The following is a 19,786-nucleotide window of genomic DNA, read 5'->3' as shown; positions in this document are numbered from 1 at the left end:
TGTGTGTGTGTGTGTGTGTGTGTGTGTGTGTGTGTGTGTGTGTGTGTGTGTGTGTGTGTGTGTGTGTGTGTGTGTGTGTGTGTGTGTGTGTGTGTGTGTGTGTGTGTGTGTGTGTGTGTGTGTGTGTGTGTGTGTGTGTGTGTGTGTGTGTGTGTGTGTGTGTGTGTGTGTGTGTGTGTGTGTGTGTGTTTGCCAGCAACTGAAGAAGGGACTGCAGGTCACAGAAGCCGGTAGGTCTGGATACCACCAACCAGAGTGACCTGAGTGTATGTTTTCCGAAGGAACTGAGGGATTGCATGTGTGAGTGCAATTTGCTGGCAAACTCCAATCCAGAGCAGCTGGTGAGCAGGGTAAGAGACCTGCGAGGCAGCTACGGGGGAGCTGGGGCTCTAGATACCGGGTTGACCAGGGACTGAGAGATGGCAGCTTGGGAGACCACAGGTCTGGACCAGATGCCAGATAGACCTGGTTTTGTGTGCGTATATTGAGAAGTTTGCATCCCAGCAGCTGGAGTAGGGTGCAGTCATGAGGGGCCAGGAGTCTGGGGCCAGTTACTGGGTAGACTATGTGTCTAAGGCTGGTTACGAAGGGTTCCTTATTGTCTTCGTATATATATAGACTTTCACCCTGACCAGCAGAAAACAAGGATCAGCACCAGGCCTTCCACATTGCAGAATCACAGAATCTTCTAGGTTGGAAGGGACCTCAAAGATCATCTTCACTGATTTCTGATTTCATTGATTTCACTGAATTTCACTGAATTTTTAGAGTTGGAAGGGACCATAGAGATCACCTAGTCCAACTCCCCTGCCAAAGCAGGACCACCCAGAGCTTGTCAGAGCATGTTACTCAGGACTGCATCCAGACGGGTCTTGAAAATCTCCAAAGAAGGGGACTCCACAACCTCCCTGGGCAGCCTGTTCCAGGGCTCCGTCACCCTCACCGTGAAAAAGTTTTTCCTCATATTCAAGTGGAACCCTTCATGTTCCAACTTGTGCCCATTGCCCCTTGTACTCTCACTGGCAACTACTGAAAAGAGTCTGGTTCCCTCCTCCCTCAGCCCACCCTTGAGATACTTGTAAGCATTAATAAGGTCTCCCCTCAGCCTTCTCTTTCCCAGACTAAAGAGTCCCAGCTCTTTCAGCCTCTCCTCATATCTGCCTTACTGGTCCTCCCCTTGATTCTTATCCATAGACACTCAACACTGCTGTCATACCTACTGCTGAGTTCTAGGCATATGATACTGTTCTTGACATAAAGGGCCACCCCACCGCCTTTCTTTCCTTGCCTGTCCCTTCTGAAAAGCTGGTAGCCATCTATCACAGCACTCCAGTTATGTGAGTCATCCCACCACGTTTCTGTGATGGCGACTAGATCGTAGTTTTCTTGCTGTACGATGGCCTCCAGCTCCTCCTGTTTGTTGCCCATGCTGTGTGCGTTCATGTAGATGCATTTCAGCTGGGCTAACCGTCCCACTATTTTTCTGGGAGGGCAAACTCTAATTCCCACCTGTCCGTGTGCAGACATTTCCGCAGTTATCATCCTATCCCAACTCCTTGTGTCTTCATTAACACATGTGTTTCTCTCACCCACCTCAACTGCTGCAACAGGCTGCAGGACCTTGCTGGCACCTTTACCTATTAGCTCTGGTGCGGTTGTCCCGGGCGCCACTTTAGTGACCCTGGTTCCAACCCCGTCCCCCTTCAAATCTAGTTTAAAGCCCTCTCAATAAGCCCTGCTAACTCCTGACCCAATATCCTTTTTCCCCTTTGGCTAAGGATTTCCCCACCTGCTGCAAGCATTCCTGGTGACCTGTAGGTCAACCCGTGCTCGAAGAATCCAAAGTCCTGTCTTTTACTCCAGCTTTTTAGCCAAGAGTTGAATTGCTGTTTTTTTCCTATTTATCCCTTCATCCAGCCCTATGCCTAGTGGGATAGAAGAGAACACAACCTGAGCTCCTGACCCCTTGACTAGTTGTCCCAGGCTTCCAAAATCCTTTTTCATTGCCTTAAGGCTTCTGGTTTTCACTTCATCATGACCCACCTGAAATATCAGAAGTGGGTAGTAGTCTGAGGGCTGAACCAGTGTGTGGATTTTTCTTAGTATATCCCTGGTCCTGGCCCCAGGGAGGCAGGTGACTTCCCTGTGGAACGGGTCTGGCCTACAGATTGGACCCTCTGTACCATTCAAAAGGGAGTCACCAATTACAATCACCATTCTTTTTTTCTTTGTTGTCGAAGTCCTTAGGTATGGGGGTGGGTGACCCATCCAGGGTGCCTCACTGGGGAGATCGTCATCTCCAGTATCATTTGCCTCATCCCCAAAATCCAGAACTCTGAACCTATTTTGCAAATGTAACTGGGGGTGTGAAGGAGGCTGTTGAGGGTTCCGCTTGCCTCTCTGAGGAAGGACCAGCTTCCATTCCCCCCTTTCCATTAGGTCCCATCTCTCTGCCTGGTGACAGGGCAGGAGGGGATCATCAGCTTTTATTAGAGACTCTTCTCGCTGCCCTTGCCCCAGGGTACAGCTCCACCAGTCTATTTCACCCTCGCATTCTCAACCTTTCCACTTCTTCTCTCAGCTCTACCACCTGTCTGAGCAGGTCATTTATCTGCTCACATCGCATACAATGGGTGTCCCCGGGTCCCTGTGGTGCCACAGCCAGGCTCAGGCACTCGGTGCAGCCAGGGCCCTGCACAGCCGCGTCTTTGTGAAATATCAGAAGTGGGTAGTAGTCTGAGGGCTGAACCAGTGTGTGGATTTTTCTTAGTATATCCCTGGTCCTGGCCCCAGGGAGGCAGGTGACTTCCCTGTGGAACGGGTCTGGCCTACAGATTGGACCCTCTGTACCATTCAAAAGGGAGTCACCAATTACAATCACCATTCTTTTTTTCTTTGTTGTCGAAGTCCTTAGGTATGGGGGTGGGTGACCCATCCAGGGTGCCTCACTGGGGAGATCGTCATCTCCAGTATCATTTGCCTCATCCCCAAAATCCAGAACTCTGAACCTATTTTGCAAATGTAACTGGGGGTGTGAAGGAGGCTGTTGAGGGTTCCGCTTGCCTCTCTGAGGAAGGACCAGCTTCCATTCCCCCCTTTCCATTAGGTCCCATCTCTCTGCCTGGTGACAGGGCAGGAGGGGATCATCAGCTTTTATTAGAGACTCTTCTCGCTGCCCTTGCCCCAGGGTACAGCTCCACCAGTCTATTTCACCCTCGCATTCTCAACCTTTCCACTTCTTCTCTCAGCTCTACCACCTGTCTGAGCAGGTCATTTATCTGCTCACATCGCATACAATGGGTGTCCCCGGGTCCCTGTGGTGCCACAGCCAGGCTCAGGCACTCGGTGCAGCCAGGGCCCTGCACAGCCGCGTCTTTGTGTGGGAGCCGGGTCTGAGTTCCCACATTTTTCTTGACAGGGGCTTTGGGGCGTTTGGTTGCCAGTCCCTTTTTTGAGCCTGAGCGGTCCATTCCCTCTCAAACCCTCCCTCTCTGTCTTGCGCACAAGCCCCTCTCCGCCTGCTCGCTCCAACACCTGAGGGCCGCTTCCCTCACACTGTGCGCACGTGCGCCTGCGCGCTCAAATACCCGCCCTTCCGCTCACGCGCTTCCGCTCACGCGCGGCCCATGGGGGTGGGTGACCCATCCAGGGTGCCTCACTGGGGAGATCGTCATCTCCAGTATCATTTGCCTCATCCCCAAAATCCAGAACTCTGAACCTATTTTGCAAATGTAACTGGGGGTGTGAAGGAGGCTGTTGAGGGTTCCGCTTGCCTCTCTGAGGAAGGACCAGCTTCCATTCCCCCCTTTCCATTAGGTCCCATCTCTCTGCCTGGTGACAGGGCAGGAGGGGATCATCAGCTTTTATTAGAGACTCTTCTCGCTGCCCTTGCCCCAGGGTACAGCTCCACCAGTCTATTTCACCCTCGCATTCTCAACCTTTCCACTTCTTCTCTCAGCTCTACCACCTGTCTGAGCAGGTCATTTATCTGCTCACATCGCATACAATGGGTGTCCCCGGGTCCCTGTGGTGCCACAGCCAGGCTCAGGCACTCGGTGCAGCCAGGGCCCTGCACAGCCGCGTCTTTGTGTGGGAGCCGGGTCTGAGTTCCCACATTTTTCTTGACAGGGGCTTTGGGGCGTTTGGTTGCCAGTCCCTTTTTTGAGCCTGAGCGGTCCATTCCCTCTCAAACCCTCCCTCTCTGTCTTGCGCACAAGCCCCTCTCCGCCTGCTCGCTCCAACACCTGAGGGCCGCTTCCCTCACACTGTGCGCACGTGCGCCTGCGCGCTCAAATACCCGCCCTTCCGCTCACGCGCTTCCGCTCACGCGCGGCCCGCACGCGCTCGGAGCCCGTTGCGGCTATGGCCGCTTTTACATGTGCCGCGGCTCGCCCGGCCCCGCCCCCAGCTGCGTCAGCCTCTCGGCTCCCTCGCGAGATTCCCGACTGGGTTCGGGTCTCCCCGCTCTCCCTTCGGCTTCCCGCCTCCGGGAAACCCCCTCTCCGCCTCAGTCTACATCAGGTTTAAAGCCGCCGCACTCACCGCTGCCGCTGTCCGCGTGATCTTGTCCTACCGTCAACCTAACTGACAAAAACAGACACCTGCACAACAAACAAGAAGCATTGCCATCACTAAACCATACCTCCCAGCACTACATCAACCTGTCTTTTGAACACCTCCAGGGATGGTGCCTCAGCCAACTCCCTGGGCAGCCCATTCCAATGCCTGATAACCCTTTCAGTGAAAAAATTTTTCCTAATATCCAGCCTGAACCTACCCTGGCGCAACTTGAGGCCATTTCCTCTCGTCCTGTCGCCTGTGACTTGGGAGAAGAGACCGACCCCCATCTCTCTACACCCTCCTTTCAGGTAGTTGTAGAGAGCAATAAGGTCTCCCCTCAGCCTCCTCTTCTCCAGACTAAATAATTGCTCGTATTTGTGTGGTTGTTGTGAACGTTTCTGTGGGTGCTGGTAAACCACTATGTGCAGTGTGCGAGCGTGTCCCTTGGGAATAAAACCTCAGGTTCTCTACTGGTTGGATCAAGACACATGAAGCCAGAGCATCCTCCTGTCCATCAGGGTACCAGATTCACATGTCTCTGGCAATCTGTTTTCTTGTTTGCTCTTTGTCTTGCCTTGAAAGCCCGAATAGTTTCCTCCAACCCCTCCTCCTCCTTTTTCCAGGGCCCAGTTCTGTAAAGCGTTACATTCCCTTTAATCTCTTCTCTTTTGCTTTACAAAACAGCTATGTCTCTGTGAGTGAGGATCAAAAAAGAACCTCTTCAGGCTACTGTGTTATCATACCATTGGAATACCCTTTATTGGGATCACCATACTCCTGGCTGAGTCCCTTTTGGAAGTGATAAAACTGCAAATAAGCTGCTGTAAAGCCACGAAACCAGGTACCATAACCTTTAAACAATATGTATTTCCAAGCTTGTCACGGTGAGCACAAAATACAAGGCAAGTGTTGACTACTAATCATAAATCTGTAAAGCACATCTGATTTATTTTCACCTGTGATGAAAAATAATCACAGCATAACTAAATGAGCTGAAAAAACAGAGACAGTATGTTAGCTGGTAAAATTTAGTTTAATTCCCTATATACAGCTCATTTTTTACCACAGATGCTGTGGTAATTTACAGCATCTAAAGTTTGACCCATCAGGCCAACTTTGGACTTACAATTGTATTTGTCACAACATACTCAAGATCTATTAGTTGTACAGCATCACTCACCAATTATTTATGATTTGTTTGAAAAAGTGAAGGGCTGAAAGCAACATTATGCTCATGTAGTTTGCTATTCTGCACAGCACTAGGAAGAAGTATGGTTTTTCCCAAAATACTGCTGAACTTGAACTTAAGCACATATTTTAAAGATTTATTTAGTCTTTATTTTGAAAAAGGAAAAAAAAAAAAAGCTGTGGTGATGAAGAATTTATGAAATTATGGTGAATTTATGAAACAAGCTGACAATCTCTTCCAAAGTTTAACTTTCATCTCCATTAAAAATGTATAAATTTTTCAGTTCACATAGTAACTATATTTAACATGTAGCCTTTTCCTCAAATGAGTAAATATCACTTGATACAGCTGAATAAATGGCATGTATGTTCTGCTCTTTAACTGTATTGTGCATGTTAGAGACCAGCTAATGAATCTGTCTGAGAACTGTGTCTGCTTAGGAAAAAATCTCATCAATACTCTGCATAAAAGACCAATGTAGGAGTTTCATTAATGTCTCTTTAACTGCTTTCTAATTAGCAATTATGGCACTTTCCTATGATTTTTCAAAAGCTAATACACAAATGTAACAAAATGTTTTTTAAAAAGAATAACAGTGCTTTAGAAAGAAAATCCCCTTGTGCTATAAATAAGATCCTGAGAAATAATTGCCAGCTGGCTTTTTTAATGCTTATTTTGTACAGGAGAGATGATGACAGCTATATTCACTCCAAGGAGACCAAATCAGTACAGAACTCCGTTGGGTCTTTTTCTCTCAGACTCCTTTTTCATGCTGGTCCTTTTTCTTGCATCCTTTTTGAGTCTGTCAGACTACCACAGACAATTATTAATGTATATCATGTGCTTTGTTCACTGAGGAGGCTTAAAATGCCTGTTACAGAATTGCAAAACCAATCTGCTCTACATGAAGGCGAGGGAATATAACTCTAACAGTGACTCAGTAAGCCCCTCTTTGAATTAGTGTGCTCATGAGAGCTGAAAATTAACACAAACACATGTGCAGAGCCTCCTTTGAACATGTGAGTAAACTTGGCAACTGTTAATTGTGGCCTCTGAAACACAGGGTAGGTGCCCTTTACATAATTGGACTCAAGAGAGAAATTGCAAAATGTAGCTTGGGGGTTTTCCTTTGGGAATAAAGAAAACATCTACCTCGTGAGGTTAATTCTTAGCAAAAAAAATTAAATATATATATATGTATATCCAATTCCAGCCTAAATCTTTTCTAATTCAGTTTTATGAAAGGTTAGAGAACTTTGTAATAAATAATATAAAGAAAAAAAATAACCATGCTGCTGAATTTCAGGGATATTTAGTCTTATTTCAGTTGGAGTTTTGAACAATCTGGTCCTTTGTTTTTCCTCTACCCAATAACACTCACGGTTTCTTAACAAACAAATTATTAATCATTTTTCTAATAAGAACAGAAAAATCATCTACTGCTAAGGCAGAGGCACCATGAGAATACAGTTCTAGGAAAGTATTTGTCCACAAGTCAGACATGAAGAAGGCCTGTTTGGTTTATTACAATTGTCATAACTAAAATATTAAAGGAAATACAAGTTATAGCAACCAAAGCCACCTTCAACTGGCACAAGATGATTCAGTGGTGCTAACGCTCTGTATTAGGTATTAGACATTAGTGCCTCTGATTCCTATCTATCTTCAGCTTAAGAGATTCAAATGCATGTAATTGACATTCCCAAAAAAGTCTCAAGAAGCATATGGTTTCAGTGTGTCACCTTCCACCCCTCCTGCTGAAATTTGACCTATTGACTAACAAAGAAAGTAAGATTCATAGGAACAGAATGGAAAGAAGAAGAGAAAAAAAAAGGGCAAATATCCACTCTGTACAGATGACCTAATGTAGCCTTTGGGTCAGCAGGAGAGCCCTGAACTCTGGTAACCCCATCACTGTTTATACATTTTATATTAAGCAGTCATTGGGAAAAAGTAAAAATAATTCTGAGATCAGGAATCTGGAATTCAGACTTCCCATCACCTCCTGGATGAATATCTTAGCAACTAGGCTAGTTTATTTTTAAAATGAGTCCAATCCTTAACTTAGCTGGAGTAGAATACTTTGTGTACAATATACTCCTGTTCTCTTGGTTAAACAACAGAAATCAGTCTTTAGTCATTAATCAAACTACTCATTTCATACCATGAGGTATTAATTTTGTCAGTTCACCTTTTACACTCTTTTTTTCTCCCAGGTAAGTGACCAAATTCAAGGCTCCTTGGGTGGTCCTAGACATTTCTTAAAATATCATGGGTGTTATGAGTAGAGCTATCAAACTGTTTTAGTGATGGGGACTGTTATAACAAGTCACTGAAGTGAAAAGCTGCTAGGCTGTTTAGTTAAGGAATAAGAAGAAAAATGCCATTAGGGAAAAAATAAAAAAGATTCAAAACTTTGGCAATGTCATGCTGAAGAAAAATCTGCCGGTCCATTGTGTGTCCATTAAGATGATGGCATCAGCTACGTGCAGTTTTGTGTATGCTTTCCATCCTGTTTCAATATGCTTCTCAGTGAGTCCTTGCATTCAAGCTAAAATGAAGAATTTTTACAGGCAATCTCATTCTACCTGCCAAATGACAGGTCATTGCAAAGATGTTCTGATACAGAGTGGCCTCCTTCACCTACTCCTTACCTCTAGTCCACTTAAGAAATTGTTTTGCTCCTTCTCCTCCCCACAATGCTCTTCTTTTAATATCTTTCCTTTTATTTTCTGTAATGTTCCTCCTTTGTTCGTCCATGGTGGTTCTGAATGCTAATGAGTTCACTTCTGATTTAGCATTTTGTGAGGTCAGTTTGTGAGGATACTAGAGCAGACATTGTATTTTGAATTCCAGATTAATTAAAGAAGTCTTGAACGAGGACTCAATGTCAGTTATGGGGGTAGAGAAAAAAAATATGGGTTCAAAAACTTTAACCAGAAAATGGTGTTAGGATAAAGGCAGTAACAAAAATGCTGCAGACAGTTCAGAGACCCTATAATTTAGTGAGAACAATTACAGTGCTTCAGTTTGCAAGGTACACATAGATTGGGATGATGCAAGTACCTATGAGCAGGCACTTGCTGAGATATTGCCTAAATGCAACCTTGATCAGAATTGGAACCAATTTTCCGTATTTAATGAAATATTTTATTTTTTCTCTACTTAAAAATAATAAATGCAGAGTTGAGTTTTTCAACTGCTGAAATGAAATATTTTATTTTTTCTCTACTTAAAAATAATAAATGCAGAGTTGAGTTTTTCCATATCCATTATGCATATCCATTAGTCATATAACTTTTTTTTTTAGTTTGGATTTTAACAGCGGTCTACTTCACTTTACAAAGAGTCTACTACTTTGAATTTTTGTCTCAGACTCCCTATATCTCAGTACTGAACCTGTGTCTTCAACCATGTGTACTTAGCATGAAAAAATAAACTAAAAAAAATTTGAGAACTCCTTTCACGGAATGTCCATGTTTTATATGTGTTGAAAATAATAAATGAAACTCTAGATACTTACCCCAGCGAAACAAACCATTCCTTCAGACCCAAAAGAGGCTTATTGTCTTGTATTCATGGTCATATCACCTTGATTTGATGCAAGTTACTTTTCATCATCGACAATTAATACCAGTCTGTGAGCACATCGTGCTGTCAAGGACAGCCATTACCTTGGTATGACAATGTCTAAAGAAAGCTGTGCTTTAGCATAGAAATAGTATTAACATAAAAGCTGTGTGTGTAATTAACAAGCACAATGATTTGGACATGAATTTCAGAAATGTCACCAACCAGTAGCTCCAACTGTCTAATCAATAAGGATTTTTTTGGAAACACTCTTCATTTATGCTTTATCTTTAAATTTGTATAAAGTTATAAAAAATCTTTTCCAGATATAAATACTTTTAATCTGAAGTTTATACCAGGATACATTGGGTCTCTATTGTCTTTCAGTGTGAAAATATTTCTCCGTACAGTTGAATTGGTTAGAAATGCCTTGGTATTACTGCAAGTAATATCAGCTTTACAATGGCAATACCGTAATTTTAAGCCTCTCCTTTAAAAACTTTTTCAGTTTCAGTTTATTTAAAAAAAAATAATTATATTTTATCAATTTTACTTACTGCATGGTATTATATCACAAAAAAAAAAAAAAGAATAGAAAAGAATGTTAACATGAGATACAAGATCCATGATGTGTGCACTGTAAGCAATACAGCTCTCAGGTTGTGCCGCAGTGTGCATGTATCCAAGATGCTGTTTTAAGAATTCTTGATAGCTACACAAGACAGTGTTCATGTTACACAGTTGCCTCTTTTGGTGTTATTCACATCTATTTGGTGTGTTTATGCTGGGTGTGAAATGTGTAGGAAATTTTAGGCATGTAGTGAAGTTGTACGTGCCTACCTATTTCTGCAGCCAGTGGAGAAAGATTTAGACACAGGTTGCCTTGAGACCAAATCAATCTCTCCCTGGGATCCCTCAAGAATGAGAAAACTCTTGTTTCTGTTTGGCCTATACAGACACTGTTCTCTTCAGAGGAAGAGTTATGCTGGTTGATATTGGTATTTATGTTGAACAGTTCTCCTTTGGACTTAATCCTATGACAAATTTAGGACTCTCTAATCTTTTTTATGTATCTGGAAATGAATGAAGAGAACATAAAGAACCTTCCTAAACCATATTTGACAGCATGGAGTCCATGGAGAATCACAGTAGCTACAAGTGCTGTTGCTTTTCTTCCCTTCAAAGGGAAAATAGGGTTGGCAACTTGTGCCAGGAAGGGGGATATAACTCTCCAAAACAGAAAATTTGTGTCCAGGCATGAGACAATAAATCCAGTAATCAAGCAGAGATCTTACTGAGCACAGAATCACAGAATAAGCACAGAATGATATGGAGTTGGAAGGGACCCCTGGACATCATCTAGTTCAACCCCTCTTCCAGACCAGGTCCACCTAGAGCAGGTTGCCCAGGAACATGTCCAGGCGGGTGCGGCTGTTTCACAATCTGTATGTGTCCGTGCAGTCCTCTTGCCTACAATGAAGGAAACTGAAGAACCAAAGACAAGACACATAAAGCACCATTACACAGTGAAGAGAGGAGCAGCAGTAGGCATTTGTGATTTCTGCATGCAGTAGCCAGCGGCCTCACAGCACCCTCCTTTCTGAGTCACAACAACAATCACTTCAAATATGCTCCTATCAAACTGAAATTGCTCACACTGCTGGGGATTGGTGCAGTCGTTCACTTGACTTTATTGATTCTTATTGTCATTGTAAATTTGCAGCAATCTCCGCTACATTCCCTCAGACTACAAGATCCAAAACCAGCTCTGGGAAACAGATAAATAGACACCTCACTTTGCTCCAAAACTCATTTGACTCAGAGAAATCAGAACTTAAGTTCAGTCAGCCAGCGGCCTCACAGCACCCTCCTTTCTGAGTCACAACAACAATCACTTCAAATATGCTCCTATCAAACTGAAATTGCTCACACTGCTGGGGATTGGTGCAGTCGTTCACTTGACTTTATTGATTCTTATTGTCATTGTAAATTTGCAGCAATCTCCGCTACATTCCCTCGGACTACAAGATCCAAAACCAGCCCTGGGAAACAGATAAATAGACACCTCCCTTTGCTCCAAAACTCATTTGACTAAAAGAAATCAGAACTTAAGTTCAGTGCGACCTGAAATTTGGGAGGGATGCAGAGGAGTAAAGAACAATCTTCTCAATAGAAACACACAAATTGAAAAATACTGTCTTGCAAAGCTACACATTTCTTTTCATTGAATTTTAAAAGTTTTGTTATAAGTGCTTTTAAAAGAAATAAAAGAGATGGTGAGGAAGCATCCTATTTTATTGAAAAGGACAGTAGTTAAGATATTCATTGCAGAAATTCAGGTTCAGTTCCTTTGTTTGAATGAGGAGATTGAAGTTCACAGCTTCTGTATAATTGTGCAAGCGTTCAGTGCAATTGTGCAAGAGTTCAGAGCAGAGCAGGCAGCTCCAGCTGTAGCAATATCAATTGGCAAAGGGAATGGAACTCCAGAAAACCTTTTTCTCATGTTTATAGTCAAAGACAAAGTCATGCGGTCATTCTCTCTTGCTCTTTGTTGGTGAATATTTTTGCATTTTACATTTAGAAGTTCAGAGAGACCTGTTTTGCTCCGATGCACAGCCTGATGAAGGGAGGATGGGGAACCTGTCTCAGAATTTCATAATGATTGTCTATCTACTTTGCTCAAACCAAGGTTTCCCAGTGCAGGAACAGCGCTCTAACTACCAGGCAAGCGGCAGAGCTGTCATATCTTCTCTTTAATGAGTATTTAAAATCCTGTGTTCAGCGCTTCCAGACAAACAAACTGTCATGGAATGTCATTATAATAATGTCATGAATGTATTTACATGCCAATGTATATATTCAGATGGTGCCTATCCTACGGGAAAAAAGGCACTAACCCACAGTTGCTGCCACTGGCGCTGTAAGGACATTTGTATTAACTGCTTTCTTTTTTCTCACTGATATGCTAATCACTGTTTATCGTGCTGAGCATTGTGCTGAGCAGTGAAAGTAATACGGTCCTGCCAGGTGGCATGTATTTAGCCTCATCTATTAGATTAATAAAGCCCCTCTTTATGTGCAGCTATGATGGATGGAAAATATTAAAAGTCTTTGTATCTTGAAATTTCATTCTTCTGATTACTATGGGGAGTTGAGGGAGGCAGCTTCAATGATAGGCAAATACAATGAAGTGGCTGCCAGGATGGGCATCAAATACTTCTTCACAACTAAAAAATCTTCCCAAGCGAGACCTCGCCATTCAGCCAGAAACTGTTCATACACTGCATCAGTTGGACACACAACAGGATAACAAGTCGTATCTCAGCTCAGTTCCCTGCATCACTGTTTTCCAATGCAGACTACATGTCACCTCTGCAGAAGAACAAGAGCCTTTTCTGGCATGTCTGCACGTCATGCTTTGGGGAGTTCCCAGCAACCCAGAGACCACAGCTCACAGCTGCTGCTTTTGTCTTTTTCAGTTCTCAGTTTTATTCATTTCCAGGGCATTACAAAACTCATGCATTTTCTTTCAATAGCTGGACTACTGTAAATGTTATGAAGAGTTTAATAACAGGGGCTGCTAGGAAAGTATAAAGTGTTCCCTCAGAAACACCAACCAAGTATCATATATTACAGACTGCCAGTGTTATCCTCTGCATCACGGATCAAGTGGTCAGAATGACAAAAGTTGGACTCATTGGACCTTCCTGTATATGCTGCACTAGGACAGAATGACATATTATCCTCTCACAACAAATAGCAAGAAAGAAATCCAAAACACCTCACCCAGGGTCATACCTTGAGCTTTACTTTTTACCTCTTTATTCTTGTGTTTGTGTGCAATTTTACTCCAGCAAATTCACATCAACTATAGTTCTAAAGAAGGAGGGGGAGAAATAAAAATTAGAAAAGAAAAACTGAACAGTGACCTCCAAAGTTTTGATTCATTTTTATGTAAACCATTTGTGGCAGAGATGAAAATGAGAATCTTTAGTTATTTCTGGCTTTCTAGATGCAGTACTGTAAGCGACTTCTGACGCTGAGGGCACATCAATAGGTTATGGTAAACAGCATGGAAGTATCAAGGAATTTGGGTTCAAGCTTTTGATTCCTGGATCACTTGCACTTCTGTTTACTCTTTCTTTTATGCTTCACTCCTTAAAACATTGATTTCTAAAGAGTTTGTTTCAGTGCTGTTTACTGGGGTTCTTCTGGAGACCCAGTTACCCTGAGATGCATGTAAATTGTACTAAAATCAGTGATCTCTCCGCTGTCTTTGATTGGAATTTGTTACATTTAACTTGTGGACAGTGAAACATAATTGTTAACTAATAGCCCATAGCTATGTTTTGGGTTTATCAGCTCTTTGAGCTTGTCATTAAGGAAGCTTGTTTCTCTGGGGAAATAGTCCCAGTAGAGGACCTTTAATTCTCTTTCCCTAAGCAGAGACTCTCAGCAGTCTTATTGCACTTCCTATGCTTTATATATACCCAGGTTCATACCAAAGGAATTATTTATGTAGCTACTGGACTGAATTCATTGAACAAAATATTCTCTAGGGAATTCAGAAGAGAGTTATCTAGTATTGATGCTAGGTTATGTTTTCCCTGGACTGAAAAAGAAACTACAGCTTTGATCAGAACATCCCAAGAACTCCAGATTTTTGGTGCAGAAGGCTATGCATTCAGCTTCTAAAACTCTTATGCTTTGTACAAGGCTATATCCACTCCATTTTAAAAATCATTGTCTGAAGTGAAGAAGAATGATGGAGATCACAGCTGAAAAGGTGAAGAAAGAGACATTCAATATTTTTAAACATATGTATTAATCAAAAGTGAAAAAAAAAAAGGGCCAAGAATGGATGTCTGCTCAAGGAAGATGATGAGACAGGGAGTTAAGTGTCTGTTTTCTAAATATCTGCTTCACCAAAGCTCAGAAGAAATACTCCAAGTGCAAACGTACAGCTGGCATTTGGAGCAAAGAAGGGAAATGGGTATTTTCTACACTCTGAATAAGCCCACTCATTCTTTTGACGCAGTGGGAGTGTGGGACACACTCAGAAGCAGGGTGAGCTTGTAAATGTGAACTTATACTAAAATAGCAGTTGTCATTAATTTTTTTTTGTGTTTCCTAATTAACACAGTTTAAAAAAAAATAACCAAACCATCCTGACAATGTTTTGAAGTATCTTATTATTCACACTGATTTGTTTATGACGATCTATTTCTCATGTACTAATTTAGACTAGGGATGCACTGATGAGGCTGCTTTATTGCTTCATTTTCAGTATATCAGTGTTGAATGTGCAATCCCCCAGCTGGGTGCAATTCTGAGCAGTTCAGTCACATAAACAGACTTGAGTGCATTGAAAGTCATAACCAGTTCGTGGTCTGTTCTTTAATGTGCATTCTCATTAGCCGAAGAGGACTGTTCAGAAACAATTAATCAGTGGGATTTACCTTACATACACTGCTGATGCTAATTGATAACAATGCATAGGTGGTACAATTCAGACAACAGAGGAACGGCTCCAGGCCAAGGAACGCGTGTAGCATGCATGAGAGCAAGTGAAAACACAGGAAAGGATTTAGTTAGGGGAGAAAAAATCGGAAAATAAAGGGGTGATTTTAAGTTGATGATTTCTATAAAATGTAAAAATTATGTCTGAGAAGAATAAATTAGAGAGATGGATCTGAAGTATTGACAAGAACTGAGAATCTTGCACAAAGCTGGGAGTGAAAAAAAATTCCTTTATTATTCTAAGAGCAAAAAAGGTTGTTTCTAGTGGTTTCTCTACAGAGTTCAATTACCTTTTCCTTAGGATTGTCAGGGCTTTAATTCTCCATCCTTTTTTCTTGAAAGAAATGTTTTTCCAGGCAGTCAATGTGAGGCAGAGGAATTAAATGCTGGTTGCTTATACTTAGATTTTCTGACTGCCCCAAAAACATCCCTTCAGCCTTCTAGTCTGCTTCCCACCAGGCTTTTCTTAGCACAGCTGTAAGCCATCCTGGAGAACAGGGAAGTCACAGTCCCTTCAGCCTTCTAGTCTGCTTCCCACCAGGCTTTTCTTAGCACAGCTGTAAGCCATCCTGGATTCATTCAACCAGTGCCTAGCGCATTCACCTTGGGGCACGCAGGCATAACTACAATACCAAAAATAATGTACCTTTCTCCCCAGCCAGGAGGGTCTTATCATGAGGATTTATGTTAAAAACCACCGAAAGTCTTCACTAGGAAGCTCCTTCACATTCATTTTTTTCTTATTCTTGAATAACGTTGGCAGTAAGTAATTTATTTCATTTCAAGGTATTAAAAAGAACCGGTACTTGTGTAATGTTTCACAAGCACGTATTCCAACAAATCAAGCAGTGCAGCTAAATACTTTTTAGGGGGGTAGTTTAAAAAAGAAATGCAACTGTACTGGTTGTCCAGCTGTGGTAGGAAATGAAACCACATCTATCATCTACACAAAAGGAGGCAAAACCTCCCTACCGCTGTATTCCCCTGAAAGCATGAGTCACAGACCTATTGAGAACAAAATATGGCTGTCAGATGGTTAGCCCCTCAGGCTGTCTGGCAACCTGCTTGCTGCTCAGAAAGAGGTAACAGCTGCTTCATAGAAGACTAATAAGGGTGATAGAAAAGCCCACATTGGCATGCACAGCTCCACACCTGAAGAAAATAGGCAAGGAAGGCTGTATTTGAGCCTCAGGAGACAAGTAAATCCTAGTAGTGGGCTTGGAAGCAAGCACTGGGTAGTTCTTGTTTATGGAGAATGGTAGAAGATTCAGTTCCTCGGTTCATTTTTGTAAGGCTTTTCTTTTTTTTTAGTTTGACTTTAAAGCTTTTTAAAAACATAAATCTTTAAGGCTGTTTTACACAGTCCATGTTATATTTATGTTCTCATATCGGGGATTTAAAGATGAGTTAAGGGAATTCAGTTGCTCACTTTGATAATCCCACCGTGTTCTGTAGGCAGCCAGTTCTGGGACAGTGCAAAGAGAGGGTCATAGAGCAGAAATCCAAGATGCTGCAGAAACTTCAGTGTTGAAAACTTTAAGTTGCAGGAGGTGAAAAGTCAGAAGACAGACCAGGAGTTCCCTGTTACTCTAGAATGGAGACATCATGGTTTTCTTTCAAAGTTCTGAAAATGAAAGGGTTTGGTGGGGAATTTTTTCCTTCAAAAAAGGAGGGGAAAGGGGATCTCTTTGGCAAGTAATTTGTTACTGGATCACTCAGGAGCAATGTCTATGGAAGTATAGATGACTGGAGCAAATAACAACCTGTGGCAAACATGTTGGATTATTTTTAAAGAAAAATCCAATTGTGGGTACGCTAATAATATTTCGTAAATGTGCACTGATTTCATGTAATTCTTAATTGTATTAAAACACAACTGAACATAAAACACCATAAACCCACATAGGTCTGGGATGGGAAGTAAATAAAAGAAAGCTTTGATTTTTTTATTAGTTTTTTAATTCAGAATTTTTTTCACTACAACACTTTTTAAGAGGAAAAGCCTTGAAAACAAAATGTTTTACTTCCTGTCAAATGCAATGTTTTGTTTAAGCTACAGTGTTGTTTTTTTTTAAAAAAAAAAAACCACCTCTTGATTCACCAAGAAGCTCAAATATATCTTGGCTTGACCTCAGAAGGTGCTTTGTTTTTCTCATTTTAAGAACTTTCAGGAAAAAAAGAATGCTTTATTCACACAGCTGTAGCGAGGCGGAGGGGGAGAAGTGGGTAGCTGATGAGAGGAAACATGCTGAAGTCTTTCTCAAGAGATGCTGCAGCTGATGCACTTCAAGGTCTATTATGCTGTAGCTGTTTCCTTTGTCCTTCATTATAAAACAAAGGAATATGTACCTTTCACTTCTTGTTTCCCCTCCTGCACACAACATTTCTAGACATGGGGAAATGCTAACAGACCCCTTTTAAACCAAGCTCTAGATGTCTCTGGCTGCCCCTGACAGAAGTTTTCAGGTGTATTTAGATACAGCTTTAAGTAGATACTCATCCTTGTAGGAAGTTCTTAATTCAACAGGCTGAAATAAAATTAAGAAAAACCAAATCACTGTTAAAACAGTGGGATATTTGTCACTCCTTCCAAAATCCAGATATAAACAGTGCACCTTGCAGAACAGTATCTCTGCTCAGGTGCTAGTAGGACTCCCAGAGAAGCTCTCTCCATTTGAGGAAAATTATTTTCAAATAGAGATCAGGTCCAAAATATATGACTCAATCCAGACTCAAAGATTTCACCTGTCATTTTTCTGTCTATGACTTCACTTTCTTTTCATTATTGGTGTCAGGTGTCTCAGTAGAATTGAAATCAGTTTAAAGTGTGATTTCACAAGTGGGATGAGACATCTAGAAATAGAAGGTTTTACATCCAAGTAGACAGGCTTTTTCCCTGACCTCTGGGGAGTTGAAACACTCCCTTCAGCTTCCAGCCTTTGAGGCAGACAAGGTAACTGTATTTTTTTCGGTCCTTTTTCTGCCTTGACTACTTGGGTTTGGAAGTTGCTTGCAGCAGCCACTATTACAGAAACTTTCACACCATCTGCTCCAGAGTGTTCTTCAACTGCCTCTAAAAAATGTAACAACAAATGCCTTGTTCAGGCCCAAACCAAGGTTTAAGCTCCTTGTAAATGTGTACATCTGAGTGTTTAAATAAAAACAAGCCTCTAAATCCTTGACAGTTCGCCCACAGCCAACAGAATATGTAGAAATGGTTAAAATAATTTTCTAGATTCAGGTTATAAAAAGATATTCAATGAAACTGCGTCAAATTCTCATAGAAATAGGGGAGTGTCTTAAATGTCAAAAACTATTTAAATGCTAATGAATGTCTGATTCACATCTAAATGAACAAGATAATTTAGGAAATAAAAATGACCTCCCTCCTCCATGCCCTATTGATTATGTGCCTGTAACACCTGAGTGAATAGGATACCACCCACTTCTTCGATCAGGCTTTTTGCTCATTATGGATATTCTGAGATACTCTTCAACTGTCAACATGCGTGTTTCAAATATGCAAGAGCTGCGATGGCTGAAGGGCAAACTTGTTATCTATTCAGGTAATGAACAGAGCTGTAACTGCAGTCGCTATACTAGATCCTGGAAGAAATTCAGCATTATCATCCAAGTGATGTGACACACACTTCATTTATAAAAGGCTTTCAACATCTCTCTAAATTCATTAATGAAGAAGAGAAAAATAATTATCTGACAAATGATAGCAACAGCACAGAAGTAAAAATATGTCATCCTTGATTTTAAATACCTGTAAAATGTTATTTACATTAATACTTGTTTTAGAAACTTTCATGTGTTATTAGTACCCTGGTTGTCCTACCTGAGTAGAGGGTCTTCCCCTCCCAGCTTGCTGTCTGGGAGAACAGGGAGACTGGGGAACTCTCCTGTAGATTTTATGGTAGAAAGTTGTCCTGGGGTTTTATGGAAGAAAAGACACATCCAGAAGTTTGTTCCAAAAGCCATTTTAGTGTGGGCATGTCTTTCCAGGCCGGGCTTACCTACTCCTCAGGCTATACCACATGTGAGTTACTTTGGAGGGACAAAGCACAACTCCGTAGAGCCTTCCAGCTCTCCAGCACTTTGCTTTCATTGATGAAGACAGAAGAGCTGAGCTCCAGTTACACACTGGAACACCACCATCTTGCAGGCTCCCAGGCTTGTGTTTCTGTGTGGTAAAACATGCAGCACATAGCACATTTTCTCAGGTACTGTTGAGAAATGCCCTTTTGCGAGATCTGCATGAGGATTGCCATCAGCTCTCTCAAAAACACAAGCATTGACGGTTCCCCCTTCTCCTTCAGAGATACACGTTGTCTGGGCTCTTTAGTAGTTCTGAAGCTACATTCTTTCATCTCACACAAAAGTCTGTGTTTCCCACTGTTGCAAGTAAACAAGCTAAAAATTACAAAATCAGAAAGGCTAAACATGCTCACTCTTAGCACTTAAACATTTACTTAAACTTACATAGGTGTAGTCATACTGTACTCAGAAGTTTACTGAATCATGCTTACAGTTAGCTATAATGGTAATGTAAATGCACAAACTATGCAATCACAGGCCATGCCTGAAAGAGTCGGTGCCCATAGTATCCTTAGAAGTAAAAACAGTAAAGATTATTTTTGTATTTGTTTGAAGATTAAAAAGAGATTCAATCTTTTATTCCCCTAAAAAAAAAAACAAACAAAACAAACCCTGATGCTAGTTATTGCCACATTTTTAGAAGTACTGAAGCTTCCAATCCATGTAAAATTAATGTTATAGGTAGACCTCAATAAAATGAAAAAATTCAATGAACATATAATTCTCCAAAATTACAGCTTCAGATAGGCCAGATTTCTGCTTTTTTACATATTTTCTTTTCAATATGTGCAAAATTAAACCATTTGAAATAGGGTTCCATTTCCATGCCTGATTTTATACTTT

This window comes from Calidris pugnax, unplaced genomic scaffold (assembly GCF_001431845.1).
Source record: "Calidris pugnax isolate Ruff unplaced genomic scaffold, ASM143184v1 scaffold44, whole genome shotgun sequence".
Taxonomy (NCBI): domain Eukaryota; kingdom Metazoa; phylum Chordata; class Aves; order Charadriiformes; family Scolopacidae; genus Calidris; species Calidris pugnax.
This window is presented reverse-complemented; position numbering follows the sequence as displayed.